General features: G+C 42.5%; 1 protein-coding gene across 5 annotated transcripts in view; it reads left to right on the top strand.

The window, feature by feature from the left end:
* The first annotated feature begins 2,176 nt into the window (after positions 1–2,176).
* Positions 2,177–20,524, top strand: part of STAMBPL1 (STAM binding protein like 1) — a 42,707-nt gene continuing 24,359 nt past the window's right edge. For all 5 annotated transcript variants that reach the window (XR_004001374.1, XR_004001375.1, XM_030570819.1 and 2 more), the window contains exon 1: positions 2,177–2,276. The gene's annotated coding sequence lies outside the window, so the exon portion shown is untranslated. The remainder of the gene's footprint in view (positions 2,277–20,524) is intronic.

Here is a 20,524-nt window from a genome sequence, read left to right as displayed (position 1 = left end):
CACACATATAATTCTTTGCAGGATCAGGTCCTTAGATTGAAATCTCTATAGTCAGCTGATACATCAGCAAAGCACTTGGCACATATTGGGCATTAACTAAATAATATCAACATGAGATATTATAATAAGCGGTTCTGTTTTACTGTTAGCACTGCAGACACAGAGGGTTTCTAAGGATAGCATATTTGTTTGTACAGTACATAAGAATAGCTATACTTGGTCAGACCAATGGAATATCTAGCCCTGTATCCTGTTTTCCAATAGTGGCAAATGCAAGGTGCTACAAAGGAAATGAACAGAACAGGCACTCAGTGACTGATCTATCCCATCATCCATTCCCAGCTTCTGGCAGTCAGAGGCTAGACACACCCAGAGCATGGGGTTGTATCACTGACCATCTTTGCTAATTGCCACTGATGGACCTATCCTCCATGAATTTATCTAGCGCTTTTTAAACCCTTCACAATATCCCCTGGCAACAAGTTCTACAGGTTGACTGTGCATTGTTTTAAACATGCTACCTACCTATTTAATTGGGTGACTTCTGGTTCTTGTGTTTATGTGAAGGAAATCACAATTTTATAGACTGCTATCATAAGCTCCTCTTATTTGTCTTTTTTTCAAGGTGAAAGGTCCAGGTCTTGTTAATCTCGCTTCATATGGAAACTGTTTCATATCCTTAATCATGTGTGTTGCCCTCATCTGTACCTTTTCCAATTCTGTACTTTGCGAGGGGGATGACCAGAACTGCCTGCAGTATTCATCTATCCCTTTCCTACTAGTTCCTAACATTGTTAGCTTTTTTGACTGCTGTTGCACACTGAGAAGTATGTGCCAAGAGTGTAAACCAGAAAAACTGAGAGAACATTACAGTAGGGCTACTGTGACAGCACAGGACACCTACACTTTATCAGCTACCCAATCTGTCTAATCTGGGTTCTTAAAATTTATTACCAGAGAAAGAGAGTAAAGTCCCTGCCTTTCTCACTCCTCTGAAGGTAATCTTCTTGCTGGATGTTTATTTTCATTAAACTGCCTCCCAGGTGTTGCCTTTTCTCCTAAGGTATTTCTCAACATGTTATTTCTTTAGTTCATATACTGTCCTTTAAAAAAAAATACATTTTGCAGACAAAACACATACCATGCCAACTCATAAATACATTTTATTAAATCTTTGGCTAACTAAATTAGCACAATGAATCCAAAGGTGGTGAATGGACCATATGAGCTAGTGCCCCCCCCCAGCAGCCGGAGGGGGGAGGTAGGGGTGTGTGTGCGTGCGTGCGCTATATGTTCCATTCTATGCATCCGATGAAGTGGGCTGTAGCCCACAAAAGCTTATGCTCAAATAAATTTGTTAGTCTTTAAGGTGCCACAAGTATTCTGTTCTTTTTGCGGGTACAGACTCAAATGAATGCTACTCTGAAACCTGCAAATACTTGCAAACCTGAATAGTTCTGATCAGGCGAGTTCCCCAGAACCCCTCCTGGGCGAAGTTATTCACGGTGCAAGTGCCTGCAGCCTTATCAGGACGGTTCATCCACAGAAGGTTTGGTACGATGCGGCCAAGCAAGGAGATGGGAACTCGGTACGAGGCGGGGGCTTTGCCTTGCCACATACCTGTCCTAAGGCTCGCGCGGCGGGGGCTAGGGGTGATCCCGACCCCGCGCTTTGGGGGACGCTCCCGCGGCGGGGGCAGCCCGACCCCGCGCTTTGGGGGACGCTAGGATCTCCTGTTCTGACGCTGGCTCCAGCCCGGAGGACGGTGCCCCGTGACTCCCAGCCGGCGTTTCCAGGCTCGCTCCCTGCAGCCGGACCGGCAGCGGGGAGGGGGAGGCTGTTCCTGCCATGCTGCTTCCTGAGTGGCAGGGCGGGCTGCGGAGCTCCTCCTCCTCCCCGTGCCTGGGGCCGCGGCTCGGCTCACTGCGGCGGGCTCGCGTTGGTAGCCGCCGAACCAGCTCCGCTCAGCCGCAGGGGCCGGGGGCGTCTGTGCCCCGCACCGCCTTGGGCGTGGGGCTGCCCGGCCCCGCTGCTGCCGAGGGGGACGGGACGCCCTGCCTACGCGCCGAGCTCGCTAGAGCGCCCGGGGAGGACGCAGGCGGCAGGGCATCCCCCTGCCCCGGGAGCCGGCTGCTGACCGCCAGGAGCCGCCCGCCTCAAGCTTGGCCCCTCGCATTGCGTCCCGGTGCGACGCGCTTGCCGCTCGCAGCCCCCGCCCGCCGTCCCGCGGATGCGAGCCCCAGCAGCCTGCGCCGGGGGACCAGCCTGGCTTCCTGGTAAGAGCCTCCCCCCCCGCGCGCGCATCTGCCCCTCCCTCCAGCGGGGGGCTGCGGCGGCTCCGGGGCGCGCAGCGCAGGGACTGGGGCGCCGCCGCCGACTGCAAGGGCGCAGATGCGCTCGGAGCCGGCGTGGGTGCGTAGGGAGGAAACGAAACCTGCCGCATCTGGGGGTTGCTGGTAAGGGGGGGAGGGTAAGACAGAAATCTCCGACTTAAAGGGTCAGGAGCTGTAGGGGGCGGCACCCCCACCCCCTTTCCTTGTGCGCCTATTGTTATTGGCTGCACGTGTAGTAATGGCACATTGGGTAGCCAGGGGTGCAGCCCCTGTCATAGGTGCTGGAACTAGGGTGCTGCCACACCCCCTGGCTTGCAGTGGTTTCCATTATATCCAGGGTTTACAGTTTGGATCAATGGCTTTCAGCATCAGCAGCCCCACTGTACAAATTGTTCCAGCACCCCTGGCCCCCCTAGGCAACCACAACCAGGAATGTCCCCGATCCATTAGCGATGGCTCATGTTGTACCATAGCCAATTCTGGGTCATCAGAGTGCCTTGACCAGTGGCCCTGTCGCAGAGGCACTGGAACAATTTGTACAATGGGGGTGCTGAGAGATATTGTAAATCCTGTGTAATGGAAACTGCTTGAAGCCATGGGGAGAGGCAGCACCTCCAGGACCCCCAGTTCCAGCACCTATGCCCTGTGGAAAACAACAACTGTAAGATGACACTGATAGTATGCACCTGGAAAAACTCTGAATAGCATAACCCTCGGGCAGAAAAGGGGTCAACATCCGTGTTAGCTCTTAATGTGCCTGGGGCATGGCTGGCTCTGACATGGTGTCATAACCTATGACACTACATTTTGCAGGGCTAATAGGAATGGGCCAAATTCTGACCTCACTGCCCTCTAGTGTAAATCGAGGAGCAAAGTTTGATCCAGTATTTTTTAGTTTTTAAAAATATCATGGTAAAAAGATTTTTTTTTTAATTGCACACATCCTTAGGCCCTATATATGGTCTGGGCACTACAGTGGTATAACTGCAAAGCTCTGATGCTGTAGCATCTTAGCATAGATGCTTTTTACATAGAAGGGGTTTTTTGGTCAATGCAGATAATCCAGTTTTTCAGGAAGCAGTAGCTAAATTGATGGAGGAATTCTTCAATTCAACCCAGCTTCATCTACATTGGAGGTTAGATTAGTTTAACTGTGGCACTCAGGAATGTAAAATTTTTTACACCCCTGAGCAATGTTGTTAGTTCAATCTAAATTTTAAGTGTAGGCCAGGCCTTATGTATGCAGTCAGGCAAAAAACAGTAGCATCATGATAATAGATTTTAAAAAATTCTATGCACAATCACGCAAAGAACATGATCAGTTTGGAAAATGGAAGAAGAGGGTAAAAAGAATGAAATAGAAGCAATATTTCATTGTAGTGTCTGGAAACCTGAGACTTTTAAAGTATGCAGGTTCTTGTACTGTGGTCCATCACCCTAGTGTCTAAGGGTATGTCTACATCTACAATTTTGCAGTGCTGGTTGTTACAGCTGTATTAGTACAGCTGTATAGGGCCAGCGCTGCAGAGTGGCCACACTTACAGCAACCAGCGCTGCAAGTGGTGTTAGATGTGGCCACACTGCAGCGCTGTTGGGCGACTTCAAGGGGGTTTTGGGGAACGCGAGAGCAAACCGCGGGGAAGACCTGCTTGCACGGGAGTTCGGGGAATGCGAGAGCAAACCGCGGGGAAGGAGACCTGCTTGCTTGGGGGTTTGGGGAACGCGAGAGCACACCGCGGGGAAGGAGACCTGCTTGCACGGGGGTTCGGGGAACGCGAGAGCAAACCGCGGGGAAGGAGACCTGCTTGCTCGGGGGTTCGGGGAACGCGAAAGCACACCGCGGGGAAGGAGACCTTGCACGGGGGTTCGGGGAACACTGGAGCAAACCGGGGAAGGAGACCTGCTTCCCCACGGTTTGCTCTCGCGTTCCCCGAACCCCCCTGCAAACCACGGGGAAGGAGACCCGCTTGGGGGGGGATTCGGAGAACACCGGAGCAAACCGCGGGGAAGGAGACCTGCTTGATTACCAGAGAGGCTTCCTCAGGTATGCTGGGATACCTGCTTATTCCATGGAGGTCAAGAAAAACGCTGGTAAGTGTCTACACTTGATTACCAGCGCTGGATCACCAGCGCTGGATCCTCTACACCCGAGACAAAACGGGAGTACGGCCAGCGCTGCAAACAGGGAGTTGCAGCGCTGGTGATGCCCTGCAGATGTGTACACCTCCTAAGTTGCAGCGCTGTAACCCCCTCACCAGCGCTGCAACTTTGTGATGTAGACAAGCCCTAAGTGCCTTCCAGGCTTGCATTAAGCACTGTGACTAACATCTGTCATGTATTTGTTCTCTCATGCAGTCCCAAGGGGGAAAAGTGTGTAGTAGAGTGTTTTGTTTTGGAATTTATTTAAATATATTTATTTAAATAGTCACATGTTGCTGTGGGTTTGTCAGAGAAGGCATGACCAAAGAAATGTGCCTCGCACTTGAAATGGAAGGTTCATGATGGTTCTTATTTCTTAGGGGAGTTCATTCCAAAGTCTTTGTCTGGTCCCCCAAAAAGCTTTGTCTCCTGCAACGATGAGCTTTACCCTTAATATGAGTTCCATGGTCTTAGTGGAGTGCAGTTGTTGACCATGGTATGTATCGGGGGCAACGGAAGGTCCCTAAAAGTGAGGAGGGGCCACCAGCACCCAAACTGTTTCCCCAAGCTTCGATGTTGCCCCTTCTCCCTGAGCACCCATTGAGCCTCTTTGCTGGAGGCCCCTCCCATCTCTCCTCTTTGCCCCCCACCCCCATCGCTTGTCTTTATGGCTGGAAAAAGGGATGGGGCCGTGGCCCCTTGGCTCCCCCTGTTCCAGCACCTCTGGTATGCATCCTGAAGCTTAAGTGGATCTTCTAGATATCCTGGGTCCAGGTCATAGAGCACTTGAACCTAAAGGCTAAGACCTTGAACATGATTCAGTATTTTATGAGAAGTCAGTATAGGGAATGGAGAACAGGTTTTAGCTTTTACGGTAGCCTATGTTGCTGAGTGTTGCAGGGCTGGAGCACCCGTGGAAAAAAATTAGCAGGTACTTAGCACCCACCAGCAGCCAAGCTCCCCTCCCACACCTGCACTCCTGCCCTGCCAATCAACTCTTCCCCCTCCCTCCTAGCACCTCCTGCCCACCGCAGATCAGCTATTCTGCTGTGTTCAGGAGGCGCTGGGAAGGAGGAGCGGGGATGGGGTGCTCTGTGGGGGGTGCGGGGTTGGGGCAAGGGGTGGAGTGGGGACAGGAAGAGGTGGCGAGGGGGGGGGGATGGGGTGGAGTGGTGGTGAAGCCTGCAGCTGAGCGCTCCTGGGGAAAATTAGAAGCCGGCTCCTGTGGTCTCATAGCCAACTTGAGATGTAAGAAAATGTTTCTTGTAGATACTGCTTAATTATAATAGCACAAATTTTACTGAACATATCACAGATAATATTGTGCCAATTAAAATAATTGTAAACATGAGATTTTTATTTTAAAATATTGTGATAATGAAATAAATAATGGGATGTAATGGCTTAATCCTGTAAACATACATATGAGTAACTTTACTGAAGTGAGTAGTATAATAAGACTTCTCATGTGAGTTAACTTACACGCATAAAATATGTGCAACATCAGGTCCTAAGGCATTTCCTGGAAATTGATTGCCATCTTAGGGAAAATTGATAGCCCAAGGTGAAAAGATATAATTAAATCCTGGGCTGCTGAGGGAATGACAAGGCAAATTTTGTTCAAAAAACTGTAAAAAAGTTTGATAAAAATAAATATTGAGCCTTTGTTTTCTTTAACATTTAAACAAACAGGTTTCTTTGTACTTGTCTGACTCAGATGTTATTTCCTTGTCAAATATTATATTGATATTGTGTGTTACTTACTAATTAATGTATTTTTCTTTATTTTTAATAGATATATGTTAATCTTTAAGAAAAATTTTCTGGTCACAATTCCCAGTGTTAATGAAATTATTGCTTCATTATATCCAAGCAATGGGTGCTTGCTTCTGAAATTCCTGGTAGTTGAATATTATTTCCTGATTAAAAATCATTTAAAATGATTAAAAATTAATCAGAAACCAGCTTTATATTAATTTTAAATAATACTTTTATCAATAAGATGATTTTTGCTTGATTGAAGGGAAAATGTTTTCTGCCTGTTCTTCCATTAAAGTATAGGAGCTCAGTATCAGAGGGGTAGCCGTGTTAGTCTGGATCTGTAAAAGCAGCAAAGAGTCCTGTGGCACCTTATAGACTAACAGACGTTTTGGAGCATGAGCTTTCGTGGGTGAATACCCACTTCGTCAGATGCATGTCATGCATCTGAAGAAGTGGGTATTCACCCATGAAAGCTCATGCTCCAAAACATCTGTTAGTCTATAAGGTGCCACAGGACTCTTTGCTGCTAGTATAGGAGCTGTATCCCTAATTCTCCAATAAACAGTAGCTACCAATTAAATCTCCAAGTTGATGGTGGTGAAGGGAGGGATTATCACAATACCCCAATCTTATTTATTGATTTTATTTATTAGTGACTGCAAGAGGAAACCAATATTGATTATATGTCCTATATGAATGCAACACTATACAGAATAATCGCTTACATTTATGAGTAGTTACATTATTTTTTTTTTCAGTTCTCTGTAAATTGTAGATTCTTCTGTAGCTCTGATTATCAGGTCAGAGGAAATGTTCAAAATGGCTATTACTGAAGTAGAACACCTTTGTCTTATGAAAGAAAAGTTAATTGTGCCATTACTACCCATTGACACAAATGTCTAGTTTCCCACGGAACTGGCTGAATAATGTTTGTTAAAAAAAAATTGACAAATATGATACATAGTGAATATTTTTTTAAATTATTTGCCTGGCTCTGTTAAATAGTCTAGAAGTATAATCCAGTCACAAGTGCCTTAAAAACACTATTCACAAGCCAAATTTAAAAGGATGTACTTTGCTTCCATTTTTTAAAAAGTACATGTTTATTCTACCTGTATATAAAATGAATTATCCACTAATCAAAGTGCCTGAAGTCAAAGAGACTACTGATGTGTTTAAAGTTAAGCACATATGTTACTGTTTGCAGAGTTATGGCCAGAATTCACACTCTCAACAAATATATAAAAAATTAAGTGTTACAAGTATCTGGCAAATTTTTTTTTGTAAGAAAAATGGTACTAGTTAAAGCACTCTAAATTCTTCTGTACATGATTTTCAGTATGCTTATAAACATGAAATATTCTGAATCATCTAGGACAAATCATTTAGGTCAGAGGTTCTCAAACTGTGATCCGTGGACCACAAGTGGTCCGTGAGTTCCATTCAGGTGGTCTGTGGATAGTTCCCTCTAAGGTGTGCGCCTGGGCGGCTGCACATGAAAGAATGAAGGACAGGCATGGCTCCACTAATTAGGTGCTTGGACCCTGGAGAAGACGCATATGTAAGGTGAGGTGGTGGCCTTGGGGGCAATAGAGGGTAGATAGGATGCAGTGGGGTCAGAATTGGGGGTGGGGAGAATTTGGGATGTACAGGGCTGCGGTGGCCAGACAAAGAGGTGGCTTTCCCCAGCTTGGGGGCTTCGGCTGTCAGGGAGAGACCCACTCCCCCTTCTTCCCAGCCCCAGCCTGGGGACTGTGGCTGCTGGGAAGAGACAGCCCTCCTTCCCAGCACCAGTTCAGGGGCTGCCGCAGCAAGGGAAAGAGGGCACATCAATCGCATTAGAAGGGTAAAACTACTGATATGAAAATGAGTTGTGTGCTTCTATCTGTAGAAAAAAAAGTTTATTATTATTACGTGTTTTTTAGATCGCGCTTTTATCCAAATCACTTTACAATAGTTAGCTAATGGTACAAACAACATTTGCTAATCTAATTAAGTGGTCCCTTGAGACCACTTAATTTTCCGCAATTTTCAGGTGGTCTATGGAAAAAAAAAGTTTGAGAACCACTGATCTAGTTTATTGTTGTAGAAAACTTAATATTTTAGAATGGGAACGGCTAACCGCGGCCATTGGGAGGTCCACGCTGTCGTACCTGTGGACGCTCAGGTAAACAAACATCTCCCAGCCTGCCAGGGGCTTAATCTGAACAAGTTGTGAACCAAGTTTGGGAACTCCTGGTCTAGACTGAGCACTGAGTCCCATTGGGTCGATAGAAAGATTAACCTAAATAATCTATACAGAAGCCCCTGGAACCGCATAAAATGTCCCTAATCCAAGAACTATTGGAACTCATTTACAAAATATTTCTAAAACATTACATGAATATATTGTCTCATACTATAGAATTAGAATTTATAATCTCTGTTCCATGATGAGATGTCTTTGAGCTATAATGAATCTTAATTAAAACTATCTTTAGATAGGTGTTTTCCTCAAAAAGCATTTTATAAAAAAAAATCAGATTTAAATTAAAAAAAATCAATTTTTTAAAAAATAATTGTTTTTTATCCACCCTGCCTAGGTATTCATAGACCATAACCTCACTGTGCTAAGGCAACCTCCCCGAAGAGGACAGGGATACTGCCTTGAAACTATGCAACCAACAAATCTGCAAGGAATGCTGCTTCCAACACAGCAGGTCCTAGCAGTCTATGAAGTATGCCAGTCCCTCCATGCTGCCCTTTGCCGCTTTCTCATTTACCTTTGAAATGCAGGTCTTCCACCCTTAGGTTACAAGACACAGTATGAAGATTAATTTTGCAAGTAGTATGTTAACTTGGTTGATGCTGGTGGCACATTTCTGGTGGTATTTCTGCTGCTTAGTCAAGGAGTTTGTCATGTGAAAATGACTGTTTCTTTGGCTTCCCCCACTCTCTGGCCCGACATCCCCCCACCCCCCCAAGCTGTGATGCCCTATCTGTGCAGTGGTCTTGGGGATGGACTTTAGCAAGTCTCTGAAGGGAAGGAGGCTGATGAATTTTAGCTGACACTTCTACTCTAGCCCATTTTCTTTGATTTTGGAGTTTTATTGGCTACTCTGTGCCTTTTTGTTTTTCTTGGGGGATTTTGACTGCGGGATTTTACAGACATAATTTTGGTGGACCACTGGAAAGATGGTGTAATGAGGCATGTAATGTAAATATATGAATGGTTAGTTCAGAATGTTGTTACTTCTAAAGGAATAGCTGCTTCATGAAATTTTGGCACTGATGATATTTTATCAATGTAGTAAAAAATCCTTTTCTGCTTGTCTTTTGAGATCTTTGTGCAATGTTATCTGAGGAAAAATATACAACTTTTAGTTTGACACTGCAAGTCAAGAAAAGAAGAATTCTCTTAATAACTTACGTTAGTGGCCAGCAGTTAGCATTCTGAAAACTTTCCCTTAGAAATGACCAGCTGCTTGCCTCCCATGAAGAAACTATTACAGAGTATCTTAATAAATTTGAACCCAGTCACGATTGGTTCAGAAAGCTCAAATGAACAGGCATTGTGAGAATTTTCCGTAGTTTCTGGGAAAGCATCCATTCTCCTCCCTCACTAAACTTCTGGATCATGCCACAGCCACTATTACAGCCTCAGGGCCCTTCGTTCATCCAGGGTGTGATGAGACATGAATTTCTCAATGGATTACTGGCTGCATACTTCCCCCAGAGAATGCCTTTTTTGCCTTCAGAATTTGGCCCTTTAGTGAACTAGTTTATGATAATTTGCTTCTTCAGTAGCGTCAATATAAAGGTGGAGACCATGTGTACTAATATGCAGTTATTTATATACAAGTTCCCAGCTGTCTTCATTAGAAACTATGTGCACATAAAGAGTGTAGGATAATTATTAAAAAATATGTGATTTGTTTGAAATGCCAATTAAAATACTAAGATTTGGATAGCCAAATCGCTGTTCTGGAAGTCACAGTCTTGTTCCCAACTCCAACTGAAGTAAATAAGTATTTGAGGGCAGTATTTGGCTGTAAGATAGAGAATTTTGTTTCAGTTGGTTTGGCTGTGACTCCACAAGGATAGGGGATGCTGGTTCCAACCTCCTATTCTAGTAGGGTCATCTGTGCTGGAAGGTGCGTGGTGTCACTGGGGATGCCATCAAGGAAGGGCATCTTTAATTAATGATAAGATCTCTCTGTAGGTGCAATCTTGGCAAGAGCTGCACAGCAGATGTCTTGAAACCAGAAATAAAAAGTTGACTATTTGTCTGGCTGTTGTCTGTGTTCATGAATCTGTTTCCCTATGTTAAGTTCTCCTCACGCCTTCTACGGATCATCTTAATTATCACTTCAAAACAATTTTTTCCCCTGCTGACGATAGTTCATCTCAATTGATTAGACTCTTCCCGTTGGTATGCATACTTCCATCTTTTCATGTTCTCTGTATGTATAAATATCTCCTGTCTGTGTGTTCCATTCTGTGCATCTGAAGAAGTGAGCTGTGGCTCACGAATGCTCATGCTGAAATAAATTTGTTAGTCTCTAAGGTGCCACAAGTACTCTTGTGCTTTTTGTGTTCATGGAGTGTCAGGAATCTTAGCGCTGTACCTGTGCCAGACTGGGCTCTGCTTGCTTTCTGGGCCATACTTCTCAGCTTTGTTCTCCCCACCCCACAGCAGCTTCCCCTCCACTTCTGGATGGAGACATGACTACATCTACACGTCATTGTGTTTTAATTCTTCATTTTAATCAGGACCTGTAATCATATGCGGGGGTAGGGGAAGAGGTGGGGTTTAAAAAGTGTTGTAGTCTTTAGAAACTTTATATGTGATGTATTATTAGAGCTGAGCTTCACAATCTTATGCATAAAATAGATGAAGATTAGAGTCCTGCTTTACACTTTAAAGCTATGTTGAATGAGGTTTACTAGTATCTTTGTCACTGAATTCAAATTTCACTTTACAATGACTGGAATTTCTGTTTTCTTAGCAGTTGTAATTTTTCTTTTGCCTATGAAGCCATTTGGCATATCAACTGTATCAATATGCTGAATTGTAAACTTGTGTCCAGAATTTTTCCATTTCATCTATCTGCGTTTGTTAACAATTGATCTCAGCGGGTTGGTCTAGTGATCTATGAATTGAGCATGTAGATGCCACAAGGCAGGAAAAAACTGAAACAATACAGGCCTCATAAAGTTAAGAATGCGCTGAATAATCTAGGAATATAAAGATAACTTTAATATGTTGTTGTTAGTGCCCAGTGTAGCAAATGAATAGTCTGTGATTTACATTGAGTGGAAATGAGAAAATCAGTAGTTAATGAGAAACTAGTTTTATTATCATGGACACAATACAGCTGAGTAAAAATTGTGTAGTCAATCTCTAGATTGCTGGTAACTTGATTTGTGTGCTATTAGCAGTATTGCACCTGGATATCTGAGCCCTTGGACACACTGTAACATCTCTCTCATTGTATTGCTGAAGTATCTCTGTTTCAGAGTCAACCTTAAAGTTGTAACAGTGGTATTTTTTAATATAATATATGGAGATATACCTATCTCATAGAACTGGAAGGGGCCTTGAAAGGTCATTGAGTCCAGCTCCGTGCCTTCATTAGCAGGACCAAGTACTGATTTTGCCCCAGATCTGTAAGTGGCCCCCCTCAAGGATTGAACTCACAATGCTGGGTTTAGCAGGCCAGTGCTCAAACCACTGAGCTATCCCTCCCCCCATGTGAAAAGTGAATCTGTTCCAGAAAGAAACCTGTCATTAGAAAACAAGTAAAATAGATGATCTTGCACCAAAAATTGAACTTTAGTAGCTTTCTTATTCTGAAGAATTGCAGACTAACTTTAAAGTATAAGGCTTGGAAGGCTTATTATACCTTTTCGGCTGCTTTTAAGGAAAAATCTATTTTAATTTCACTCACATTTTCTTATAGAAGTGAGACTGAATTGTGTGACTGTAAAGAGTAGCACACAGAGGTTTAATCACTTGGACAAATGGTGCCAGGCTTATGCCCCCTAGCACTGCACATAGGGTCCTCTCCAGGTAGGATCTCCCCCTTTGTGCTAATTTGCCATTGCAGAACTATACCCCTCTGCCACTAAGCCGGCAGGGAAGCCTTGCTAAAGGGTTGCCAACCTTCTACTCACACAAAACCAAACACCTTTGTCCTACCCCGCCCCTTCTCTGAGGCCCTGCCTCTGCCCCACCCCTTATCTAAGGCCCCACCCCCTCATTCCATTCAACCTCCCTCTGTCTCTCACTCTCCCTGTCCTCACTCATGCACTCATTTTCACCAGGCTGGCTCAGGAGGTTGGCGTGTGGGAAGGGGTGAGGGCTCTGGCTGGGGGCGTGTGCTCTGGGATGGGGCCAGAGATGAGGGGCTTGGGTGGTGTAGGAAGGTGCTCCAGGCTGGGGCCATGGGGTTCAGAGTGTGAGAGGGGGCTCTGGGCTGGGGCAGGGGGTGGTAGTGCGGGAGGGCTCCAGCTGGGGGTACAGACTTTGGGGTGGGGCTGGGGATGAGGGATTTAGGGTATAAGAGGGTGCTCCAGGCTGGGACCAAGGGATTCAGAGGGTCGCTAGGGGGATCAGGGCTGTGGCAGGGGGTTGAGGCACTGGAGGCTCCAGGTGACACTTACCTGAAGCAGCTCCCAGAAGGAGCGGCATGTTCCCTCTCTGGCTCCTATGCGGAGGCTTGACCAGGTGGCTCTGTGTGCTGCCCCGTCCGCAGGCATCACCCCCGCAGCTCCCATTGGCTGCGGTTCCTGGGCAATGGGAGCTGCAGAGCTGATGCTTGCGGCGGTTGCAGTGTTCAGAGCCCCCTGGCTGCCCCTACACATAGGAGGCAGGGACATGCTGCTTCTTCCAGGAGCCGTGCAGAGCCGCAGCAGGCAGGAAACCTTCCTTAACCCTGTTGTGATAGGACTTTTAATGGCCCTGTTAGCCGTGCTGACTGGAGCCGCCAGGGTCTCTTTTTGACAGAGCGTTCCGGTTGAAAACCAGACACCTGGCAACCCTATACAGGTTATGCACAGAGGAGATGGCAAAGACTGAGCAGATATGGGTGGAGGCTGGGATGGAGCACTTCATCCCTCTTTTGGTTCATGGAAATTATATGAAAAGAATATAACCTTCTCCACTATAATGTCTCTTATCTTGCTCTCCAGCTTTCCAGTTGAGGTGGTCATAGGGACTACCAGGGCTCAAGGGAGACTCTGCTAGTCAGTTCAAATGGTGATGTGCTGCTGATTAGAAGCACTGAGTGCGGAGCCTGCATGGAGGCAAGGTTCTCTAAATGGATGACGAGCCCCAAAAGGGGTGAAGATGGAACAGCTCATGCCTCATTATTTTGTCCACCAATTAGGTCTAATTTCTGGTTTCACCTGCCTCAGGCATGATCTTAATACAGTATCAGTAGACCTCTTTGGTTAAATTAATTTAGTCTTTCTATCTCCTTCTCACATCTTTGTCTGAAACAGGCTGTTGCTCTCTTTATGCTAACAATCATTCTGGTAGTGAACACTTATTCCAAAAGCCCATGTTTATTTATAGACAGCCATCTTCTGTACAGACTGAACTATTAGAAGGCAGCTGTTGCTGTTTCTATTATCTTCAAGTAATCTATAAAGACAGAGTTTCTGTCCCATGACTTAAATTTTCAAAGAAGCCTACGTTATTTAGGTGCCTACCTCCTATTGAAATGCAGTGGAAGATGGGCACTTAACTTCCTTCGGCTCCTTTGAAAAGCTCAGCCAGCCTGTACTTTCTGTACAAACTATTTTTACTCTTTTGTTTGATACAGTGGATTTTAAAAATGTAGGGCAATGCCAGGCCACTAATTTTTAAGATTACCACTTATGGTAATCATGGTCTTATTTAAAAGTTGTTGAGACAGTTTGGGCCTGTAATTAGGAGTTTCAAAGTTTCTTGTGTTTTTGTATTTTTCCTCATTAAATTGATGACTTCAGTAGTGACCGAATTCTTTTTCTAGATGCACACTTTTACACTAGAAGAAAATCTGCATTTTTGATACATCATGGTCACTATAACGTTTGTAATAAAATTGTGGTATGATGGGATAAGTGCAGGGTAGAAATTGTAGGTATCATGTTCTTTGTGAGCAAGTTAATGTTCTGTATGTAGCTACCAGTCGGACTGGGAGAATTTGCTTAATCATTATACCTATATGAAGAAATAGCCATTCTGTGATTATGTAATCTTGTGTTCCATTTTTCTCAGGGCATTTAAGTAATTGTTACATGGACTTGCACACTGTCTGATTATTAAGAAATAACTGTACACTTGTTATGCAAATCTGATTTACTCTCAGCCAATTGAAATGCCCAGGATTGGATAAGTGAGAAATATGCCAATAGCTCTATAGCATTCCAACGCTAACTGGCTGAGATGGTTCCCTGTAAGTAAAATGGCTCATATCCCCTGCATTGGGGGTTTTACACAGGGTGGATTTGATTTAAATCATGATTTAAATCACTAGTGAGGAAAACTCTATTTAATCATGGATTTCTACATAAAAGTCCATTCTTGTTGGTTGTTATAACATTAATACATATTCTTCACAACTCAGAGATAGATATAGGTTTCATTTTTAGAAGGTACATGCTATACATTTTTAAATGATTTATTTTGAGAACTTTTCAGATTAGTTTTATAGCTATGTCAGAAAATGAAAGATTGTTTGGTTATTTCATTTACCAGAGGTAATTGAAGCAGATATTTATGAAGTCATTGGGAAGTGAACTATCTCCAATTCAACAGAATAATCATTAATATTTGAAGGATTTTTCTTGCCAGGTGGCAATTGTATTAGGAGGAGACTATCACCAGACAGTCATGTAAATTGTTTTATTTAACTAAAACAACAACGTTATGTATTCTGGATTTTTTCTCTTCAACACTAAACATATTTTAACAAAACAAGCATATGAATTTTTGAAATAAGTTAAACATTCAAGTTTTTTAAAATCAGGTTTGTTTTTGTTAAAATTGTTTTTACCTTAATTAGTTAAATGAAAAATTATTAAAAAAATCTTCAAATAACAAACCATTTTTGCTGTTAACAAGCATGTTATCTCTCGAGACACAAATCCACAGTTTGAGAACTGCAAAACTAAGCATCTCTGATGGTATCTTCTAGATTGAGCACTGAGTCCCATTGGGTAGATAGAAAGATTAACCTAAATAATCTATACAGAAGCCCCTGGAGCCCCATAAAATTGGGTCTCTAATCCATGAACTATTGGAACTCATTTACAAAACTTTTCTTAAATATATTACATGAATATATTGTCTCATACTATAGAATTAGAATTTATAATCCCTATTCCACAATGAGATATCTTTGAGCTATAGTGTATCTTAATTAAAACTATCTTTAGATAGGTGTTTTCCTCAAAAAGCATTTTATCAAAAAAATCCTATTTAAATAAAAAAAATATTTTTTAAAGAAAAATCATTGATTTTTATCCACCCTGGTTTTACGTATTAGCATAATTGTTTTCTGTATCTGAAAAATGAATAAAACTGCACTCCATTTCACTCAAAGGGATTACACGTTTGAATTTCTCCTTGATCTATAGAGTACTTCATTACTCTTATTATTAACTTATATTTCAATAACACTTAGAGGCCCTAGTCAGGATAAGGGTATTTCTTTTGCTGTGCACTGTACAAACATAGAACATGTTCATGTGCAAATACAAACAAAGCTGGCCAATGATGTCTTTTTTTTTTTTAAGAGAGTCTTAATCTTCTATATAATAGTAGTCTTCTCATTATTCGTTAAACTTGGATACACTGGTCAGAAAGCATATTAGAATCCTTATAAAACATGCCAGTGCTTTTGTAGCCATATTTTTTTTATTTGTGCTGTATGTGGTATTAGGCATAACATTTGTATCATTTTACAGTATTTTTTTACAAAAATGTCAATTTTTTCCTAGCACTGTATTTATTGTATCAATTTTAAATATTGTTCCCCAACCCAAATTGCCTTCTATGTTGGAATCCACGAGGGATTTTTTTTTTTTTAAATCAAGTGCTTCGCTATTTGTCCTGATTTTTCTGCTAACCTCTTTTGCTGTGTCTTGGCACGGTGTGCATACATGCAGGAGTTTTCTCTTCAAGGCTTTGACAAACACCAGTGTATCATTTGAGGAAGTGTGAGTTTCTGCTGCCACCAGATGTCTCCTCTTAATATGCCTGAATTTGTAATTGAACTTTATTTCCTATTAACACGTCTTTATTTTAAAGAAATTAATGAGGCAGATGTAAACTTTTGTACTGTTAGTGTTAAGGCATGCTGGGAAGGTTGGGGTTGGAGGGGGGGTGGAGGAGGAAGGGGAATTCTTTGATGAGTGTTTGTGCCTCCCCGAAAGAGGAATCTGTTTGTATGGGGGAACCCTGTCCCAACAGAAATCTCTTCTGGGATGGTGGCAGACAAAGAGCCCATCATTGGTGGTCTTCCTGCTCCACAGCTGACTGCTTCCTCTTTGAGAATGAACTGTGATGTGATCCAGGAGGAGGGGAACCTCTGTTCTTCAGCAGAGGGTTCCACATGTGAAGCCAACATAAAATGATTTATTGGGTGGGAGCAGAGCAGCACCGATTGATTCATTTAGTGGTGGTTGGCATTGTGGTTGGCTCAGTGTTCAGCCATCAGGAGACTGGGAGCTTTGGGCGAAAGGAATGGGAGATGGGGCAGTAGGGGGTGTGGCTCAGGGTACAAGTGTGCTTCAGCCTGGCTAGTAGTAGTGGAGGAAAGCGTTAAAGCCGTGGTGATAAATTGTCACCACTGACCTATGTTGGAGTCAGACCAGTAACCTAGTTATGAAAAGATTGTCCTTCTCCTGAACTGACAACTTCTTTAATGAACTTCTACATTTTATAAGGAGAAAGATGTTTTTAAAATGAAATTTGATCTACTTTATCCCTCAGGCAGGTCATTGTAATGCATATTTTATCTCAGACACATGCTCATGCAAAGTTTTTTTGTTTTTGTTTGTTTAACAGACTTATTGGAGTGTTTCACTTCTTGTTTAAGGTTGGTTGTGTGGGATGGGAAATACTATTTTTGATCCAAGGTAAATGCTCATTTCTGATATCTATCCTGATCAGTTTCTTTCCCACCTCCCCCCCATACTTCCTCAGTTCCTTAAAGAGTGAACAGTAATGCTTTTAAAAAATAATAGAAATGTAGCAGGGGTAGACTTAAAATTAATGATTAGTTCCTGCATAATAGATGAGACACTGACGTCCTTGCACAGGTAAAATGTCTGTTGTCTCCAGTGAGGGATTTCATAAGTAAGGACTATTGAGTTCAGGATTTGATCACATTTTATAGATTGAATCTGCAGATACACAGAAAACACAAAATATTGAGCTTGGGACTTGACAAGTAAGTGAAGGAGGGAATGATTTCATACTCTTTATTTTAACATGAATATATATTGTAATAAGTTTTGATCCTTCAGAGGCATTTGTTTTCTGTGCCACATAAATCAAAGAAGACTGGATTCTGTCTTTCATGCTGAAGATCAAAAAATACTTCTCCATCTCCACAAAGGGAATCTGTGGGGCTGCAGGGGTAGAAAAGCTTATGAAAATGAGCTCCTTGCCTCCCATTATTTTCTTCCTGATTCTTGACACTGTCTACAGTACTGTAGTGCCAATAGTGTGACTGAGCTGAGTGGGTCTGCATGGAGCTGGCCAAGGGCCCCTTTAGCCCTTGGTATATGTTAGAGCAGGGGTAGGCAGCTTATGGCACATGTGCCGAAAGCGGCACGTGAGCTGATTTTCAGTGGCACTCACACTGCCTGGGTTCTGGCCACAGGTCGGGGAGGGGGCTCTGCATTTTAATTTAATTGTAAATGAAGCTTCTTAAACAATTTAAAAACCTTATTTACTTTACATACAGCAATAGTTTAGTTATATATTATAGACTTACAGAAAGAGACGTTCTAAAAATGTTAAAATGTATTACTGACATGTGAAACCTTAAATCAGAGTGAATAAATGAAGATTTGGCACACTACTTCTGAAAGGTTGCTGACCCCTGTGTTAGAGCAAGTAGCCTGTTGTGCCCAGCTGCTGTGGCCTCAAGGGTCTGTTGTACAAAGCAGGAGTAGGCAGTGTTCTGGCATTCTCCCTCTCCGAAAGGGTGTGTGTGTGTGTGTGTGTGTGTGTGTGTGTGTGTGCACGCGCGTGTGCGTGTGCGCCATCACCCAGCAGCTACCGTGGATTTCTTTTTTAAAAAAAATTTGATTACAGAACTGTGTACTGAAGTCACAGTACAGTTTCTTGAACAGTACTAGCAGTGGTAAAGACTGAGCCAGGAAACATGACAAAATAACACTTTGAAGAATAAATCTGGAGACCTTAGTGGCTTGTCACTAGAGTTACAAAGCAAACAGAAAAACCTCTCACTTAGCTGAGGGCTATTGTGATTGATTGGAAGATGATTAAATTCCCTTGTGTAAAATCTGTTCATGTTAAGGTGATCTTTTTTAACAGAATTCAAAATTTCCCCTGAATAAATTGACTTCTGCATTTTATATCTAGGTTGTGTAAAAGAAAAGGTCCCTCTTTGCAACATGTAGCAAAACTTCTTGCTTTATAAAATTTGGTGGATTTTTTTAGTGTAGCCATTTGGATGCAAACACTTCATGTAACAATCATACCTAACTCATTACAGGAACATGGTTTATTCTTGAGAAGAAATTTCACTGCTTATAGTATTCAATGTTAGTATATGGAGCACATTTTCACTGTTACATATAATAGAAGAGTCTCACATGAAACAGGAAGCATCATAGTACAATCAGGTTTCGTCATTGTGTTTCTAACATCCTGTCCTGAGAATTTTAATTTGGCTGAAGTTTAGAGTCTCTAGAGTAGAACCATTTTGGGGTGTACATACAACAGTAAATGCGAGTGAACCAAATTTACATTTTGGATCCAGTTTTCAAAGTAGCATTGCAAAAACTTGCAAGTATTATGCACACATCTGCTTGAAAATTTAGGCCTTAAAATCCAATTCACAGACTCATAGCACACTTAGCAATGATTGTAAAGAGAACCAGGGCTGGCAGTGGAAAAAGTGAGAATGGACCCAAGCAAGAATATATAGTCAGTAAGACTTATTAGGTAATTATAATGACTGCAACAATGTAGAATTAGTTATCTAATCAAAGGGAATAAGTAGATTAGTAAAGGAATTTACAAGTAAATCGAAGAGGAAACAAAACAAAAAAGAAAACTGGCCAGTTAATAACTGGGATGAAATTGTTGACTCTAAGATGGTTAAGATAATGGTTAAAACTAAAGGCTGACCTAATAGATATGATTAGCCTTTGGAAGGCAAAGACAGGAAGTAATGGAGTCACAGAAAACATAACTAATTATTTCTTTGTAAAAAGGCACAGAAAAACAGCCCTAGGAGCTGCTCTAATTTCTGCCAGGGTTCAGACTAGCCTCCAGAGAGGGAGAAGTCCACATTAAGTCTTTGCTGCAACTTTTCTGAGTCTGGGGCTTCTGTGATGAACCAGTCTAGCCTTTAGATGTTTGTAATGTGCATTTTCTATATTGCACAAAACCTTTGACATTCAAGACCAATCTTCTAGCTTGAGCACTGAAGTGTTAGGAATTAGAATGCCCACCTTACCAGCTTCAGATTCGTATTAAAGTATAATTTAATGAATCATTTCCTTGTCAGAAGCAGTTTTTGTTGATGGCCACAGCACTTTTAAATATTTGCCTTTACTTGTTACTATTTGCCTTTACTGGCGGGTTGTGTTAACTCATATCTCTTACATGCTGAGTGCAGTTTTCGATCACTTCTTGCAATTAACCAGTGCTAGATGGTTCAAATAGTGCCAGAAAGATTTCATATACTTTTAGTTACTAAACATGTAGTTTCCATATTAAGGAAGGACAGTTGCCTGATTTAATTTATAATTATAGACCTACTAGAAAAAAGTGCTCAAATTCACACTGTACATAGATACATTTACCATGGCATATGCAGATGGAAAAACAAATGCACTTATTAGTCTCTGAACTTTTGATTTGGACTCTTTCTGCGCCCCCCCCCGCCCCCCACTTAGTGTTTGAAAAGTACTAGTTTACCATTTAAATTACAACTTAACAAAATATAAAATCAATTTATTTTAAAACTACTTAATATACTATTATATACTGAGGCCACTTGTAGTAACATGTTTATTAAAATGCACAATTTGACTTGTTTGTGTTGTGTTCGATTTTA

Source organism: Gopherus evgoodei, chromosome 7 (genome assembly GCF_007399415.2).
Source record: "Gopherus evgoodei ecotype Sinaloan lineage chromosome 7, rGopEvg1_v1.p, whole genome shotgun sequence".
Lineage (NCBI taxonomy): Eukaryota > Metazoa > Chordata > Testudines > Testudinidae > Gopherus > Gopherus evgoodei.
The sequence above is the reverse complement of the archived record's forward strand: the minus strand, read 5'-3'. Positions and strand labels throughout refer to the sequence as shown.